Source organism: Vombatus ursinus, unplaced genomic scaffold, assembly GCF_900497805.2.
Source record: "Vombatus ursinus unplaced genomic scaffold, bare-nosed wombat genome assembly UNPS02006874.1, whole genome shotgun sequence".
Lineage (NCBI taxonomy): Eukaryota > Metazoa > Chordata > Mammalia > Diprotodontia > Vombatidae > Vombatus > Vombatus ursinus.
The window spans coordinates 661,880-676,831 of record NW_020946652.1 but is presented as its reverse complement, the minus strand read 5'-3'; the positions used below and the strand labels follow the sequence as shown (position 1 = coordinate 676,831).

Here is a 14,952-nt window from a genome sequence, read left to right as displayed (position 1 = left end):
TAGATAGATAGATAGATAGATAGATAGATAGATAGATAGATAGATAGAGACAGGGATATTTTAATCAATTCTACCCATGCAGTCCCAGGAGAATGGGGTGAGGCCTCTGGGGTATCACTCTGCAAACCTTCTCATGCCAAGTAGGAGATGCTAGAACACAGCCTGTCTGTTTCTCTGTAAGGGAGCCGGAAACCATAGGGCCATGCACCATCTCTGCCCTTTTTACAGAACCAGCGGCTGAGCAAGGGCAGGGACTGGTGTGGAAAGGTGAAAGCTTCTCCCCTGAGGGCATCAGAGTGACATGATGGGAAGCACATTGACTCTGGAGAACCTGAAGGAGAGCCCAGGCTCTGCTACCTAACAGCATGACCTTGGCCAAGTCACAGAACCTCTCTCTCTCTAGGGTTCCTCCTCCACTCAGTGGAGATGACTCTTGTAGTAATGGTGGTGAGGGGGAAAATGCGCTTGAACCGTCAATCCCCATGATGCTTCTGAGGCTGTTTGCTCACCTCTGAAATGGAGACCATTAAATCAGAAGGAAATAGCACTCAGAGCTAGCATTTGGATCAGAAAAGAAACTGAGTGCAAAGTGTTTTACAAACCTTAAAATGCCATACAAATATAGGTTATAATTCTAGGATTGGGATCCAGATTGGTGTGTAAGAACCTTCTTCTGAGGAAGCTCCCTCCCCCAATGCACAATGGCCCATAGCCTCAGACAGCTGCCAAAGGTGCTGGGCAGTCTGACCCACCCCCAGGGTCCCGCTGCTAGCCAGAACGTTTGTCAGAAGCAGAATTGAAGCCCACGGCTCCCCGATTCTGAAACCAGCTGTCTGACACCGTGTTATGTTGGCTTTCATTTGTGTGTCTATGTATACTTTACTATAAATAAATATATAATATATTATACATATATATTGCAATTACGATTAACACTCATGTGACCTCAGAGGGGCCAGAGGCCTCCCTGGGCCTCAGTTTTCTCCTCTGGAAAATGAGAGTGTTGGGTCAGGGGACCTCAAAGGTCATATGCAGTCCTAAAGCCTAACCAGGTGACCTGACCTTTCTAAGTCTGTAAAATAAAGGGTCAGGCTAAATGGCCTCTAAGGCCCCTTCCAATCCTACTTTTAGAACTCTTCATAAAGAGGTAAACATCTTAATTGGAGAAAACCAGGAACTGGGAAGAGAAGATACAAAGAGTCCGGCTCAAGCTTAAGGTCAGGCCAACCTTCCTCCCAAAGAGAGCTCTCCCAAAATGGCCTAGGCAGAATCCCCCCTCCCTCAAGGTCATCGGGCAAAAGATGGATGACCGCTTGTCCTGCTTGATCGGACAGGGCAGGATGGTCTCCGAGGCTCTGTGATTCTGACTAGTCCAACATAGCCATGGGTAGTTAAGCCCAAGTGCTCCTCAATAGCATCCTTGCTAATGGTGCCCAGCAGCCTCATCCCTTACCCTTCAGAAGATGTTAGAAAGTTGAGTTTTCTCTGGCCTCAGACACTTCCTAGCTCTATGACCCTGGACAAGTCACTTCCCCCTGTTTGCCTCAGTTTCCTCATCTGTAAAATGAGCTGGAGAAGGAAATGGCAAACTCCTCCAGTATCTCTGGCAAGAAAACCCCAAACAGGGGCAGGAAGAGTTGAATACAGCTGGAAACACTGAGCAACAACAAAAGACATTCAATCAATGCTGTCAGCCTGAGTTATGGCTCCTAATCTTCTTGACCGCTTCCAATACATTCGTTCTCTTTAAAATTATTTTTATTTTTCCGGAATGCCAATCATCGGTTAGATAATGTTCTGGGAAGAGTTTTGAGGAAAGATGGGGGGAAGTCAGTGGGCTTTGGCTTCATTTCAAAAGTCCTGGGTATAGGTCTGTGTCTGTCGCCGTCAATCCGGCAAGAAGTAATTGCTGGTATCGGCTCCCGGGACTTGATGGGAACCTTCCTCACCACCCCGAGAGTCTGCAGCCCAGGCCAAATAAACACTGATTTCTGGCCAAGCTCAGAACCCAGCATTCCGGGTTGGGAGAAGACACAGAACCCACGAATGGAGCGAACGGGACAGAGGTAAGAAGGGGAGCGGGGAGCGCTCTGGAGCGTGCTGTCTGGGCAACTGTGGGCCAGACCCACAGCTTCCTCATTTGTAAAATGGGGCTAATAATAATGCGCCTCAAAGCCTTGTTATGAGGCTCAAAGGAGGCAATGTATGTAAATCACCTAGTAAACGCTGCAGCCAGCTGCGGAATAAACACCAGCCTTTGTGGGGCTTATGTAAAAGAAGGTAAAAGGATTCCTTCCAAAATAGCAAAAAGAGAATATTTCTGTTATTGTCGGGGTAATAATAGAAAGCCCAATAGGACCTAAACCTGGGTTCAAATGAAGAATCAAATACTTCAATAAGATAAGCCTGACCCTGTGATTTCACCAATGTCGGAGCTTCCAGAGTAGGAACTCCGTCCATTGATAATTGTGGCCACTCCTTATAGTCCTATTGAGTTGCCCAGGACTCTAGACTCGCCCGGAAACACACGGCTAAAAGGGTCAATGTTGAGCCCAGATGTACAGTGGAAAAGAAAGCTGAATTTGGTATCAGAAGTACTGGGTTCAAATCCCATCTTGCTTACTGTGTGGGTAACTTTGGACCAGTCACTGAGCTCTAGGACCTCGGACTCATCATCTTTAAATTGGGGGCCTGTAAGGCCCCTTCTGGCCAGACATTCAGCATGGCCGATCCTGTGATTCTCCATCCTGTTCCTATGGGCAGCCCCCATCGATCAATCAATAAACATTTATTCAGCACCCTCTATGTGCCAGGCTCTGTGCTAACTACCACCCGCTAAGCTGGCCTCCTCTCTTCCAATGTTTTATCAAAATTAGAAACGAATATTGTAAAGCGCAAAGTTAAATACTTTGCCTTTAGCAGTCTGAAGGGGGTGCAAAGGCCCAAGTCACACCCACACATTTACCAACAACCACGTGAGGCATTCGTTAGCAGATGAGCAGATTTCCAGAATGCAAGAGGCCACCTAAATAAAGAGGCCACCGGAATGATCAGATGTTCCATTTGAGAAGGCCTTTGAAATATTAATTTACTGAATAAAAGGTTCCACTGGACAGCTACAACTCCCTCCCAGCCCGGCTGGGAATGCTCCAAAAAGGATGCTGTCAACCGATCTCTCTGGGAGTTTCCTTCCTCCTCCCCAGCCAGGGGCTCTAGGAAGCAGCTCCAGGCCTTTTCCTGGGGACTCTCCCCAACTCAGGAAACCTGTTTGGCCATCTATCTCTGCAATACCCACCAATGGAAACGTCACCGAGGAGCTGGGGTGGGGGGCATTGAGCCAGGCACGTAATTCTGTCTGAGGGTCAGTGAGTCAGGCTTCAGACAGGGAGTTAATATGTGACATCACCAATCTGTGCCTCAGTTTCCTGACCTATAAAATAGTCATTTCTGTCCATTGTACAGGGAAGAAGTAAGAATAAATGGAGGGACCAAAGTTTTTAGCTTTTTAGTTAAAAGTAGATTTGTAAACATTGGGGGTTTCTACACACAGGTTGGTCTGTCTCACAGAGCACCCCACTAGGCAGCACTCCTCAGCATCATCAGCTGGCACTGTTTTCCTCCCTTATAGAGACCAAACCTGTGACTTCATTGGCAGGGAACTCCCAGGTGAGGAATCACCCTCTATGGACCACAAATACCCATTTGGCCACTTCCAGCCTTGCCTGGGGCGGTTGGAGTGCTGAACTGGACATAGTAGGGCTTCAGTTCAGGCATCACTAAGGCCACCTGCATGACCTGAAGCAAGACTGATCCTTACTTCCTCATGTCCAAAATAAAGAAGAGCTAATATTTATATAGCGCTTACTATGTGCCAAGCACCTACAATTATGCTCATTCAATCCTACCCTGAGAGGTAGGTGCTATTATTATCCCCATTTTACAGATGGGGAAACGGAGGCAAAAGGAGGCATTTGACCAGAGGGCACCTAAGGCCCTGTTTAGTGTAAGAGCTGGGAACCCAAAATTTCGACTTCGAGATCACTAGGTCCTAACGAGTAAGGTACGATGAAATTAGCCTCACTGCTGAAGAATCTTTCCCCTCTCAAGGAGCTGAGCTCCTGCAGAAGCCAGCATTGAGACAGGAAAGTCAAGGCAGTCAGAGCATCAGCTGCTGATGGGCTCAGGAAAGGAACTTGCTGTCATCACCAAAGCAATTCACATGAAAATAAAGTTTCCGTTGCTCTGTGGGACAATCTAAGGGATTTTTTTTTTCAATCGCATTTTGATTTTTCTAGAATCACAGACTACCAGAGATAGATGGGACCTCGGTAGTCGTGTAGGGACCCCCAGATGCACAATTCTGCCCGTAACAGTATCCCAGACAGGCAGTCATCGAGCCATGCATGAAGATGGTCAGGGCGGCAGGGACCCCATTAGCTCCCGAGGCAGCCAGCTGGCTTTGGGACAGACAGTTCACACTGCAAGACCGTCGAGTTTGAGCTGGAAAGCACTTCCGAGGCCATCTGATCCAGCCCCCTCACTTTATAGACGAGAGGAAACTGAAGCCCAGGGAGGCTGTGACTGTCCTAGGTCACAAAGACCATAAGCATTGGAGTCTACCTCAAAACTCAGGGTTCTCATGGCCGGCCCATTCCACTTGGTGATGTCGTGCTAGACCCGAAATCAGAAAGACCTGAAGTCCAATCCAGCCTCAGACATGTACTAGCTGTGTGACCTTGGACAAGTCACTTGACCTGTTTGCCTCAGTTTCCTTAACTGTAAAATGGGGATGATATCACCTGCTCTGTAGAGTTGTGAGAATCAGCTGTACTAATAATTGTAAAGTGCACAGCACCCAGAAGGCACTATTTAAATGAGCATTCCCTTCCCCTCCCTTTCCTTCCCCTTTCCCACTTTCAGATGGCTCTAATTGTCAGAAATGTTTCCCTGATATTTGATCTAAATCTGCTTTTTTCAGCATCTTCTAACCATTGCTCCCAATTCCACCTCCCCAACACACAGAACCAGCCCAATCCCTCCTCCCCAGATACCTGAGGACGCTGCCACCTCCCCATGTCCAGGCCTTCTCCTCCTCCTCCCCCACCTCCACTCTTCTCTTCTCCAGGCCCACCATCTCCAGTCCCCGATCCTAGTTCTCAGATTTACAGTCTTTAGGCCCATTCAGATTACAAAGCACAGTCTGAACCAGATGGCCCCTAGCCCTGAGAAAGCCACATGACTCACTAATAATCCTCAAGAACTACAAAATTAGCTTCTGCCAGAAGAAACTGCTTCCGGAAAAAAACCATACCTGCTGCTTCGAAGGACAAGAAGAGGAAATATTTAAATTTTTAAAAAGAAACGCCACCCTGGCAAGAGTATCCAATTATGCATGATGTCAACAGGGGAAAACATTTCCTTCCTGACTCCTGAAGGGCCCAGCTCAGCCTCAGGCAAGAGATGAGATTATCTAGTAAACCAGGGCAAGAAGACCTGAGCTGCTGGGAGATCTCCCAGGAACTGAGCTTCCCTGGCCTCTCAAGAGGCCTCTTCCCATCGTCGGATGCTCAGACGGGAAGATGGCTTCTTTGTTTGTTTTAATCCAAGTCGACTTCAGGCTAAACTACTGCTCAAAGTACCTGCGCGACAACCCACATGGGAACCACGGCCGTGGACAGGAGGAAGGAGAGGGGGCATTAGGGGGTTTCATCCCATTGATTGCATGCAAAGGATATCAGATCTACCAGAAAAGGTGCCCACTTTGTGCCTGGCACACAGCAGGTGCTTAATAAATGCATAATTGATTGAATTCAACAAATAATGATTAAACACCCATTACCTGTGACAAGAGTCCCTGCCCTCAGGAAGCTTACTTGGTAGAGAAGGGGGAACTTCAACTAAAGATTGATTACCTCGGTCTCTGATGAGATGCAACCCGACCCAGTGGATAGAATGCACCTTGAAACAGGAAAGAGCTGGGTTCAGGTGACTGAACAAGAAACTTAACGTCTGGACCGCTCTCTGAGACCCAGTGGCCGGGCAGACGTTGGCCTGCACAGGGAGAGGGGATTTATTTCCTCCTCTGGTCACTCCCCAAACCAATAAAATCTCATGTACAGCACCTGACACTATCTCTGCCCCCCCTCCCCAGGAGAGGCACCTTGGTGTGGAAGAAAACAGGATGGTGGCGGGGGTGGGGGAGGACGATATTTGTCCTCAAGAAGCTTATGTTCTAATGGGGAAAGATAACACATAAAGGAGAACCAGCAGTGTGGACTGGAAATGGACAGGAAGGGATGGGGTGGTTTGGTTCTGGGTAGGACAAGGCCACACTCATCTAGTACAGACCAAGGTTACAGTGGAAGGGGGATGAAAATGGACCGAGTGTGGGTGGCAAGGTCTGGAAATGACCATGAGGTAGGAGAGCCCCCCATAGGGGCCACCATTAAAGGTTTCCGGCCCCCACCGCTGTTCCTTTCCCATCATCCTAAGCTAAGAGCATGGGGGTTGTCAGAACACAAAGAAGCTGTCAGAGCTTGGAAACCCCTGGCCCAGGCTGAATGGGAGGAGTTCTGCGGGTGGAGGAGAAGGACGGCGTTTATTTAAGGGGAGTAGACTTGGATGTATGGGAAGGGCTGGGATCCAATATAGAATTCGGTTGAAATAAACTAGCACTGGCTTTGACACCCGAGTGTGGGGAGTGGTACCTGAACCAAAAAGGGCTGTCCAGTGGAGAAGAGGCTACCTCTGGGTTGGAGGGCCTGGATCCAAACCCCATTCTTGACACTTCTTTCTTTACCCTCGGACAAATCACTCACTTAAGTTCCCTTGGTCTCAGCTTCTTCATCTGTAAACTACGGAGGATGGACTTTGAGGCCCCCTCTAGGTCCATGGTCCTGCGATTGCCTCATTGATCTGGTAGGTAGGGTAGCACTAAGTATCTTAAAGGTTGGAGCGTGTAGGGCAAATGGACAGCTGCTCTATTCTGGAGCTTGTGGAACAGAGAAAAGCTGCAGAGCCCAGAAGACACCTCTCTTTAGGAATGGGGGGAGGGGCCGATAGAAACTCCCCCTTCAAAACCCCACCTCGTCCGCTGTACAAAAAAGCAAGGTCTTTGTAAGGGGACGCATGCAGCCTGAGACAACATGGAGAAAGAGAAGATTCCCCAGAATCCCCCCCTTCCCCTTCAGGCCTGCTATCCCACCCAGGAAATCCCCTCAATGCCTGGGACTTCCTCATCTTGGAATATCCACCTTCCCCAGTAGCCTTCTGGGCCTGGAGCATCCCTCTGCCACACCACCCCTTTTCCCCATTGCAGAACTCTTCCCGGGGCCTCCATTTTAGGGAAGGGCCCAGCCGGCCGACCACCATTGCCCTCCTGGGTCAGCTGCTGACTCCCCCGGCTTCACAACCAGATTCCTGCACAAGGGAGGAGTCTTGAGTCCTGGATTCCATCTCTGTTGCTGGCATGATTCTCTCCTATCACGTCCACTTTTCAGGTTCCTTTTAGGTTTTCTTCCCCCATTAGAATGTGTGCTCCTCGGAGATAGGAAGGATTTTTTGCTTTGGTTTGTATTTATATCCTCAGGACTTAACACACAATGCCTAACACACAGTCAACATTTAATAAATAATTATTGCCTTGTCCCAGAAGAAAATGAGTAGTGCCTTCAGACTTGTCACTCAGGGGATTTGGCAAGACAAACCCCTCCCCACGTTTCTCCTCAACCCTGCTCAAAGTGATCCCTCTCCTAAACAGCAAGCTTCTCCTCTAAGAAACATTTTTCCCATAAAAAGAAATCATGGTCAAACCCAAAGGAAATCCTGAAAAGCCTCGCCGACAGACAGACAGACAGACAGACAGACACCCCCCACCAACCAACCCACCGCCAGCCAATTAACAGAATCCAAATGCAACTTAAATTACCAGTTGCCAGAGAGCTCTCCAATTCCAGGCTAAAATTCCAAGGAGAATTAAATGCTATATGTAATGTAACTGGTTGTTTTCTATTTAAAATTCATTTATTCTCCCCCCTTATATTTCAGAAAATGTCTATAATAGCTTTCCTTTAAAAAAAAAAAGTGCATCTTCTTGAATGGAGAAAAATCTGGAGACTAAAACCTGTCAGGGGCACAGCTGTAGGGACAATAATTATGCTCAGCAGAAAAGAGTGGCTTCCCAGACACTTGGAAGGCCATTTCAGTTTTGTCTTTGGTCCCCCTCCAGCCACACCCAGAACCTGGACACATAGTAGGGGCAATGCATAAATGCTTCTTCATTCACAGCAGAATGTGAGAGGCAGAAAGAGCCTGTGAGATACTGCAGCCTACCTCCTGCCGGCCTGAGAAGAGACTTAGGACCAGAGGAAGGAGGATCTTGTCCTAGAGCATCTAGGAACCTGTAGGAAGAGTCTAGGACTCCGGCCACCTTGTTCCACCCTCATGCCGCTCCCTCTAACGAGCAGGAAAGATGATTTCAGGGACTGCTGAGAAGACATGTAGGGCCAATGCTGAAGGAAGTGAGCAGAAGCAGGAAAAGAAGGTGTGCAACAACCACAGTTCTGTAAATTAAAATGGCGGTCAAGGAGTTCAGAACTCTGACGAATACAGCGACCACCATGGTTCAGCAAGCCCCTCACCTATTGGCAGAGCAGTGATGACTTCAAGGTGCTAAATGAAAGGCACGTTTTTAGACACAATGAATGGATTTGTCTGGCTTAATGATTCTTATTTGTTGAGAGAGAAAGCTTTTATTTTTCTCTACGGGGTAAGATATATAAAGGTAGTAATAGTGATACCAAATAAAAGAAGAAAAAAGGGGAGGGAGGGGGTAATGAAACATTTAGAAATACACAGAAAGTAGTTCCGAGGGATCACAGAAAAGCAGGACAGCATTGGAATGATTGTGTTAAATTCATTACATATTTTTAAAAAAACAAACTACATATACCATTCATGGTTTCATAAACAATTCTCTTCTATTTTTGACCTACAGAAAGGCTCATGGTCAGTGCTTGTTAAATTCATGACAAAAATAAAGGGAGTAGAATGGGATCATGGGAAAAAAGCATGCCATTTCCCAAAAACCATTTCAACTCCTCTTCCTATACAGTTGTAGGTGCAGCTTGGTGACCAGCTGCAGCATCTGTCCAAGATCTCTGGACCAGAGAGGTGCCCATTCAACTGCAGGCCGTGTTCGGCTTCTTCATGAATTAGTCTTTTTCTTTTTAGAGCACTGGGTCAGCTTCCTTGAGCAGTCAGATAAGATAATACATATACATCTCTTGGCAAACCTTAAAGAGACGTATAAAGGCCAGCTATTATTATCTTCATCACCATTATTATTATTATTAGCATTAATTATTCAGAACGGCCAAGGTTACAGTAGGGGTTCAGTGTCCTGAGTACATGACCATCCACGAGAGCAAAAGCAAAGCTTGACCACCTATGGACAATGCTTCTTACATTTGGCCTTCGCACATGAGATGCTCTATAATACCAGGAACACGGCTCCTTGGGGCATTTCTTGCCTAATACTGAGAAACAGAGCCTCGTCCTATCAACTAAATGTCCTTATTAAGTGCCTAGGACATGCCCAAGTGCGGCAGACACAGAAGGCTTCTAATGTCCCTTCCAATTCTGAATCTATGATCTTGGATGCCTCTTCTTTTCTAAAATTAGGGGACGTGGGCTCTAAAGTCCTCCTTGGCTTTGACATTCTAAGATTGCTTGAGAAAAAAATATTCAAGAGATAGGCCTCTGAAGGTCTGTCCCAGCCCTTGACTCTCGCTTTTTTTTTTTTAATCTTCTGGAATTATCCTCTCTAGCCCTAGGGGAGGTGCCAAGCAACCAAACCAGGCTCATTTGCCAAATCTGGTTTTCATTCTAACTCCAGGTTCCATCTATCACCAAGATACTCCCTGGATCAGGGAGAGGTTTAGGAAGATGGAGGGCCCACTCTTCTGCTGGGAGATAGGACAGGCGACAGCCTAGCACCTGGTGCATTTCCCTCACTGCTCACCAGCATAACCAGTGCCAGCCAGACCACCAGACCACGTTCAGGCACCAGTGTTGACAGCCGTGCCCACAGTGACACAGCCACCTTGCAGGGCCAGATTCTTCTCCCTCCTCCCCCCCCATCCCCCAAACCGGAGGAACGCAACCAAACTTGGCAAGACGCTAGGTTGGGTCAAATCGGCAGTGTCTGGAAGACTTTCCCTTGCCAGAAACTGTGGGACTTACACCCTCTTATGACTCTAGATACTCTTACAAAGGAGCCACTCCTGCTTATTCAGGGAGTCCTGGTGCACAGCCAGCCTTGAAGATGCTTGGATGAGGTTTTAGAAGTGTCAGGGTAGATGAGAGCATTGGCTTGGTCCCCTTATGCAATGACTGGTAGGACGGTATCATGGAAATCTGTCCAGCCTCCCCAGTGAAGGAAGATCTGCAGCAATCAATTACTCATCCGATCAACACTGATGAAATGGCAGGCACTGGAGATATGCAAAGCCAAGAGTTAAATGCTCCCTAACTTCAAGCAGCTCACAATCAATCTACCCAGAAGAGAGATGGGGTGTTCCCAGTGCCCTCTGCTTTGCAAGGTCTGTGTGACTTTGGGAGGGTCAACGATTCAATTCAGCAAATGCCGACCAAGGACGTCCCGTGCTGATGTGACTGCCACCGGGGATCCGACGCTCAGCGACGGAAGAGACCTTCGAGGCGATCTGGTTCCCCCAAACCCTTCCTCATTTTACAGGCGAGGCCCAGAGAGGGAAACCCCCCAGCGAGGAAGCATGTGCGTTGGGATTCAAGCAGAGGGCTTCTGACTCCAAGGCCAGCATTCTTTACACAACGCCCTGCTGCCTCTAACAAGCTGGTACAGGGATAAGGACCATACATGCCTAATTATAACAGATCAGAGTGAGCTGAGACCAAAGGCGACGTGAGACAGGAGAGCAGAGGCTTCCGCCTCCTCCTACACGAAGCCATCCCTGATCCTTCTCCCCAGCTACTGGCGCCTCCATTCATTCCCCCAGCCCTTGAAAACTGTGTCTTGCATCTACGCCTTCATTTGCCTATGGAACCCCCTCCCAACAGAATCTCAGATCCTTAAGAGCAGGGATGGTTTCACCTTCATTCCTGCACCTCCAGCACCTGGCACCTAGTAGGTTTTCAACAAATACTTGTTGAGTAATTGCTTTGGGGAGGAAAGGATCACCTCCAGCTGTGGGCATCAGGGAAATCTCTTTTTTTTTCCTTTTTTTAAAATTCAATTTATTTTCAGATCTGCATCCCCCCCCCCCCCACACACACACACCTTAAGTATCCCACCCCCTCCACTGTGGACACCAGAAAAACAAAACTTTTTTTTACAAACAGGTATGGTCAAGCAAAACAAATTCCCACATTGGCCATATGAAATCAAGGAAATCTTCATGGAGGGAGAGCCAGAACTAGGCTTGAAGGAAAGGAATGATTTCACTGGGTGTCAGTGTGGAAGACATCTTTTTTTTCCCGACACAGAAGAGAGAACAGGGACAAATGTAGAGAGAGTAGAGAAACCAGGATGCCAATGGAGACCAGCACACATTCCAGGTTGACTGAAACACCAAAAGCAGAAGGGTATATTAAGGCATGAAAGGTCACAACTGTCAACTTCTGAATCTCAGTTTCCCTCCCTGTCAAATGAAAGGGCTGGTCTAAACGATTTTCTGAGGCCTCCCTCCTCCAATGTTAACACTATACTGGGGTCTACCTGAGAACCCCACAGTTCTGTCCAGCAGCCAGATGGAAGCCAGGGCTATAGGGTTTTTCTCTCACTCGCCAGAGAGGTAGCAACAGCCCCAGCCATGAGCTTTCCTTCCTCAAATTCTACAAGGGCAGAAGCTGGGGTCTTTTACAGTCAGTGCAAAGACTATGGCAGCTCCCTGGGGTGGGGGGGGGTCACCCCTCAAAAGGGTCAAACGATCTATTAGGAGTTGGGCAGGGATCCAAAGGAAGAGAAGGAGTTTCCTCCACTAGGGTGAAGTGGCAAAAGCGGGGGGTGGGGGAGGCGTTAGGATGCCAAAGCAGGGGAGAAGTGTTTTGCTGGGATGCCCTGGGCAGAGGAAGGCCACAGCAAGCCAGGCCCCACGGCCCAACCTGAACAGTGTCCACCAGCCTTCCTCGAGGGCACACGCAGGATTCCCTTCCAGGTGCACGGGGGGCTCCCTCTGAAAACTGGGGATCAGGATCCAAGGCCCAGGCCCAGCAGATGCGTGCAAAGCAAATAAATAAACGTCTTCACTACAACCTCCCTCAAAATGTTCCATATTCTTGGTGGGAAAGAGTGTTTCATTAAAAAAAAAAAAAAAACAATGTTGTGGGGGTTTTCATTCTTTTTTTTTTTTTTTAACGTTCACTTGAGGATGGTGGCGGCAGAGGGCTCGTGACCAGTCACTCAGCAGCACAAGGCTGCTGTCTCCCTTCTCCTGCACAGCCAAATACAAAAGCCTGGCAGCTGAGGCACTGAGGTGGAGAGGTATGGGACGAGATGGACCGTGAAAGGCCTCCCCCTCCGGATCTACAAGTCTCTTCCCAAGTCTCAGTTTCCCTATCTGTAAAATGAAGGGTTTAAAGCAGGTGACTTGTAGAACGTCTTCCAGGTCCTGCTTTGGGAGCCCACCATCAGAGGAGAGAGACCCGACTTTCACAGACTCTTAGACTGCCCCAGCTACTAGTAAGAGGGACAAAAAACCTTGGCGGACACCTGGTCCAACCCCCATTTTACAGATGAGAAAGCGGAGGCCCGTAGGGTTCACCAGGGGACTTGCCCAAGTTGTAAGCAAGAGAGACGGGATTTGAACCCCAGGCCAAAGCTACCTTGGCTCTACCCCACGTGAGTGGGAGATGGAGGAGATGAGCCCCTCCCCAACCCAGACCAGCCTTGCCCCTCTGCTGTTGAGTTTCAAGGACAAGCCCAGTGGCTCCTCGGGCCCTGAGACAGGCGTGCAGACTCCTCCCCTTACACATGGCCACGCTGGAGCTGTGGGTCTGCTTGGTCATAACGCCTGCCGCCTGGTCTGCTCCCTCCCAGTGCCTCTGAAAGATTCTAGGCTCACATATCTGGGTGGGAAGGGATCCCAGAAGCCACCAAATCATCTCTCTCCTCTTATACCAGAGAAAGTGAAGCCTGGGAAAACTGTCATCCGACTGGGAGCCCTGGAGACCTGGCCTTACTCTGTGTCCCCAGCACTTGGCACGGTGCCTGGTACACAGTGGGTGCTTAATAAATGCTTACTGACTGCCCAAGTTCAACGACTTATCCAAGGTCACACGGCCCATAAAAAAAGAGCTGTGGGATCTGAAGCCCTGTCCTGTGATTCCAATTATGTTAGGAGTCTTTCCAGGAAGTCAGCACTCACACCTTTCCCGTTTAGATTGCTTCAAAGAACAGAAGGCTCTCTAGCTAACAGGCCATTCTCCACGGCCCAGAACTACGTGGCGTCTGCACACAATTTCTCTGGCCCCCTAAAGCTACCCCTGACGCTCCCAGGCCACACAAGCCCTTCACCACTGCTCTTTCCAAACTTTTCAAGTGGACCACGGACCCGATCTCAAAACAAACTGGAGAACCAAAACATGCTTGAGCCCTCCCAGAGGATGTTCACCCTGGCCTCTGTGGTCACATCAACCCCTCCCCCCACTGAGGGAGTGATGGTTTCATTCCTTTTCAAAAAAAATCCATGGCCAAGTGCCCGGAAGAGGCCCCCTCTGAGCAGATGGCTGGGCTTCCAGAGGTAAAGGCTGAGCCAGGCAGGGCCGCTGGAAAGCCCCCATCATTCTCTGGGGGCACCGTGCCCAGCCGACACAACTCTTCACTTCAGCTTCATTGCTGAAACAGAAACCTCCCCAGGCGTGGTGTGTGTCCCAGGAAGGCAGCGCTCGGGTGAGCGGGCGAGCCATTACAAAGTGGCCCCCACACACACCAACGTTCAAAACTGTCGTGGAGACTGAGCAAAAGGCAAGTCCACCAGCATCTGTTCACGAGCACACACCCTGAGGTGAACCCGACTATGTGGGGAGAAAGGCAAGAAAGGAAGCGCCCCCGCCCCCCCCCCCGGGGGAGCTTCCTGGGGGATCCGACGTCCACACACGGCAATGCAGGCAGAGTCTTTCCAGAGGGAGGAAGTTTGAATAACTGGGAGAGGGAGGTGTAAGAGGTGATGCTGGGCCCACCCGGAGGTAGCTCTGGATGGCAGAAGTGAGGAGGAAGGCAATTCCAGCCACGAGGGACAAGCGTGTGGCCAAGGCACCAGGTGGCGGGTGGGATGGCACAGAGAAGCCACAGCCAGAAGACCAAGGGGGGCAATAGAGATGGGAGCCAGGGAGGACGAGTAGGGTGGAGGGACCCCGGCCTGGCCCCAGAGGTGGGGAACAGGCAGCGTGGTGGCCCAGATCAGGCCCCCAGCTAGTCCTGCCAAGTCCCGTCCCCTCTCCCTGCGGCCCTTTCCTCCTCCATAAAAGGTCTGGGCAGGACCAAATGACCTCCAAGGTCCCGGCCAGCCAGCTCTAGGAAACCTTGCCTTCTGAAAGCAAGAACATGGCTGCATATTTGCTCACACCAGAGGGCTAGCACAAGGACTCTGCTCCCCTAGAGCCCCAGCTCCTGGAAAGCCTATGAGCCTCCAGAAGTCCCCAAAGCCTGGTGTGGAGGACAAGCTCCAGTCCAAAGCCGTGCTGTGTGAATGCTGCTGCTCGAGCTACATGCAAACCATCCCTCTGCCTCCAGCTCCAACGACGCCTCTTGGAACCTTCTCACTGCATTTCTTTACATACACACACATGATTCCTGCTGAGAAGCCCAGCTCCTGGCCACAGCCCTATTCCCCAAGGGAAGAGGTGGGGAGGCGAGGGGGGAGACGTCCACACACACACACACACACACACACACACACACACACACACACACAC

The 14,952-nt window shown here is 49.5% G+C and overlaps 1 protein-coding gene across 6 annotated transcripts in view; it reads right to left on the bottom strand.

The window, feature by feature from the left end:
* The window catches only part of LPP (LIM domain containing preferred translocation partner in lipoma), a 692,945-nt gene that overhangs the window by 612,843 nt on the left and 65,150 nt on the right, over window positions 1-14,952 (bottom strand). The window lies entirely within an intron of this gene.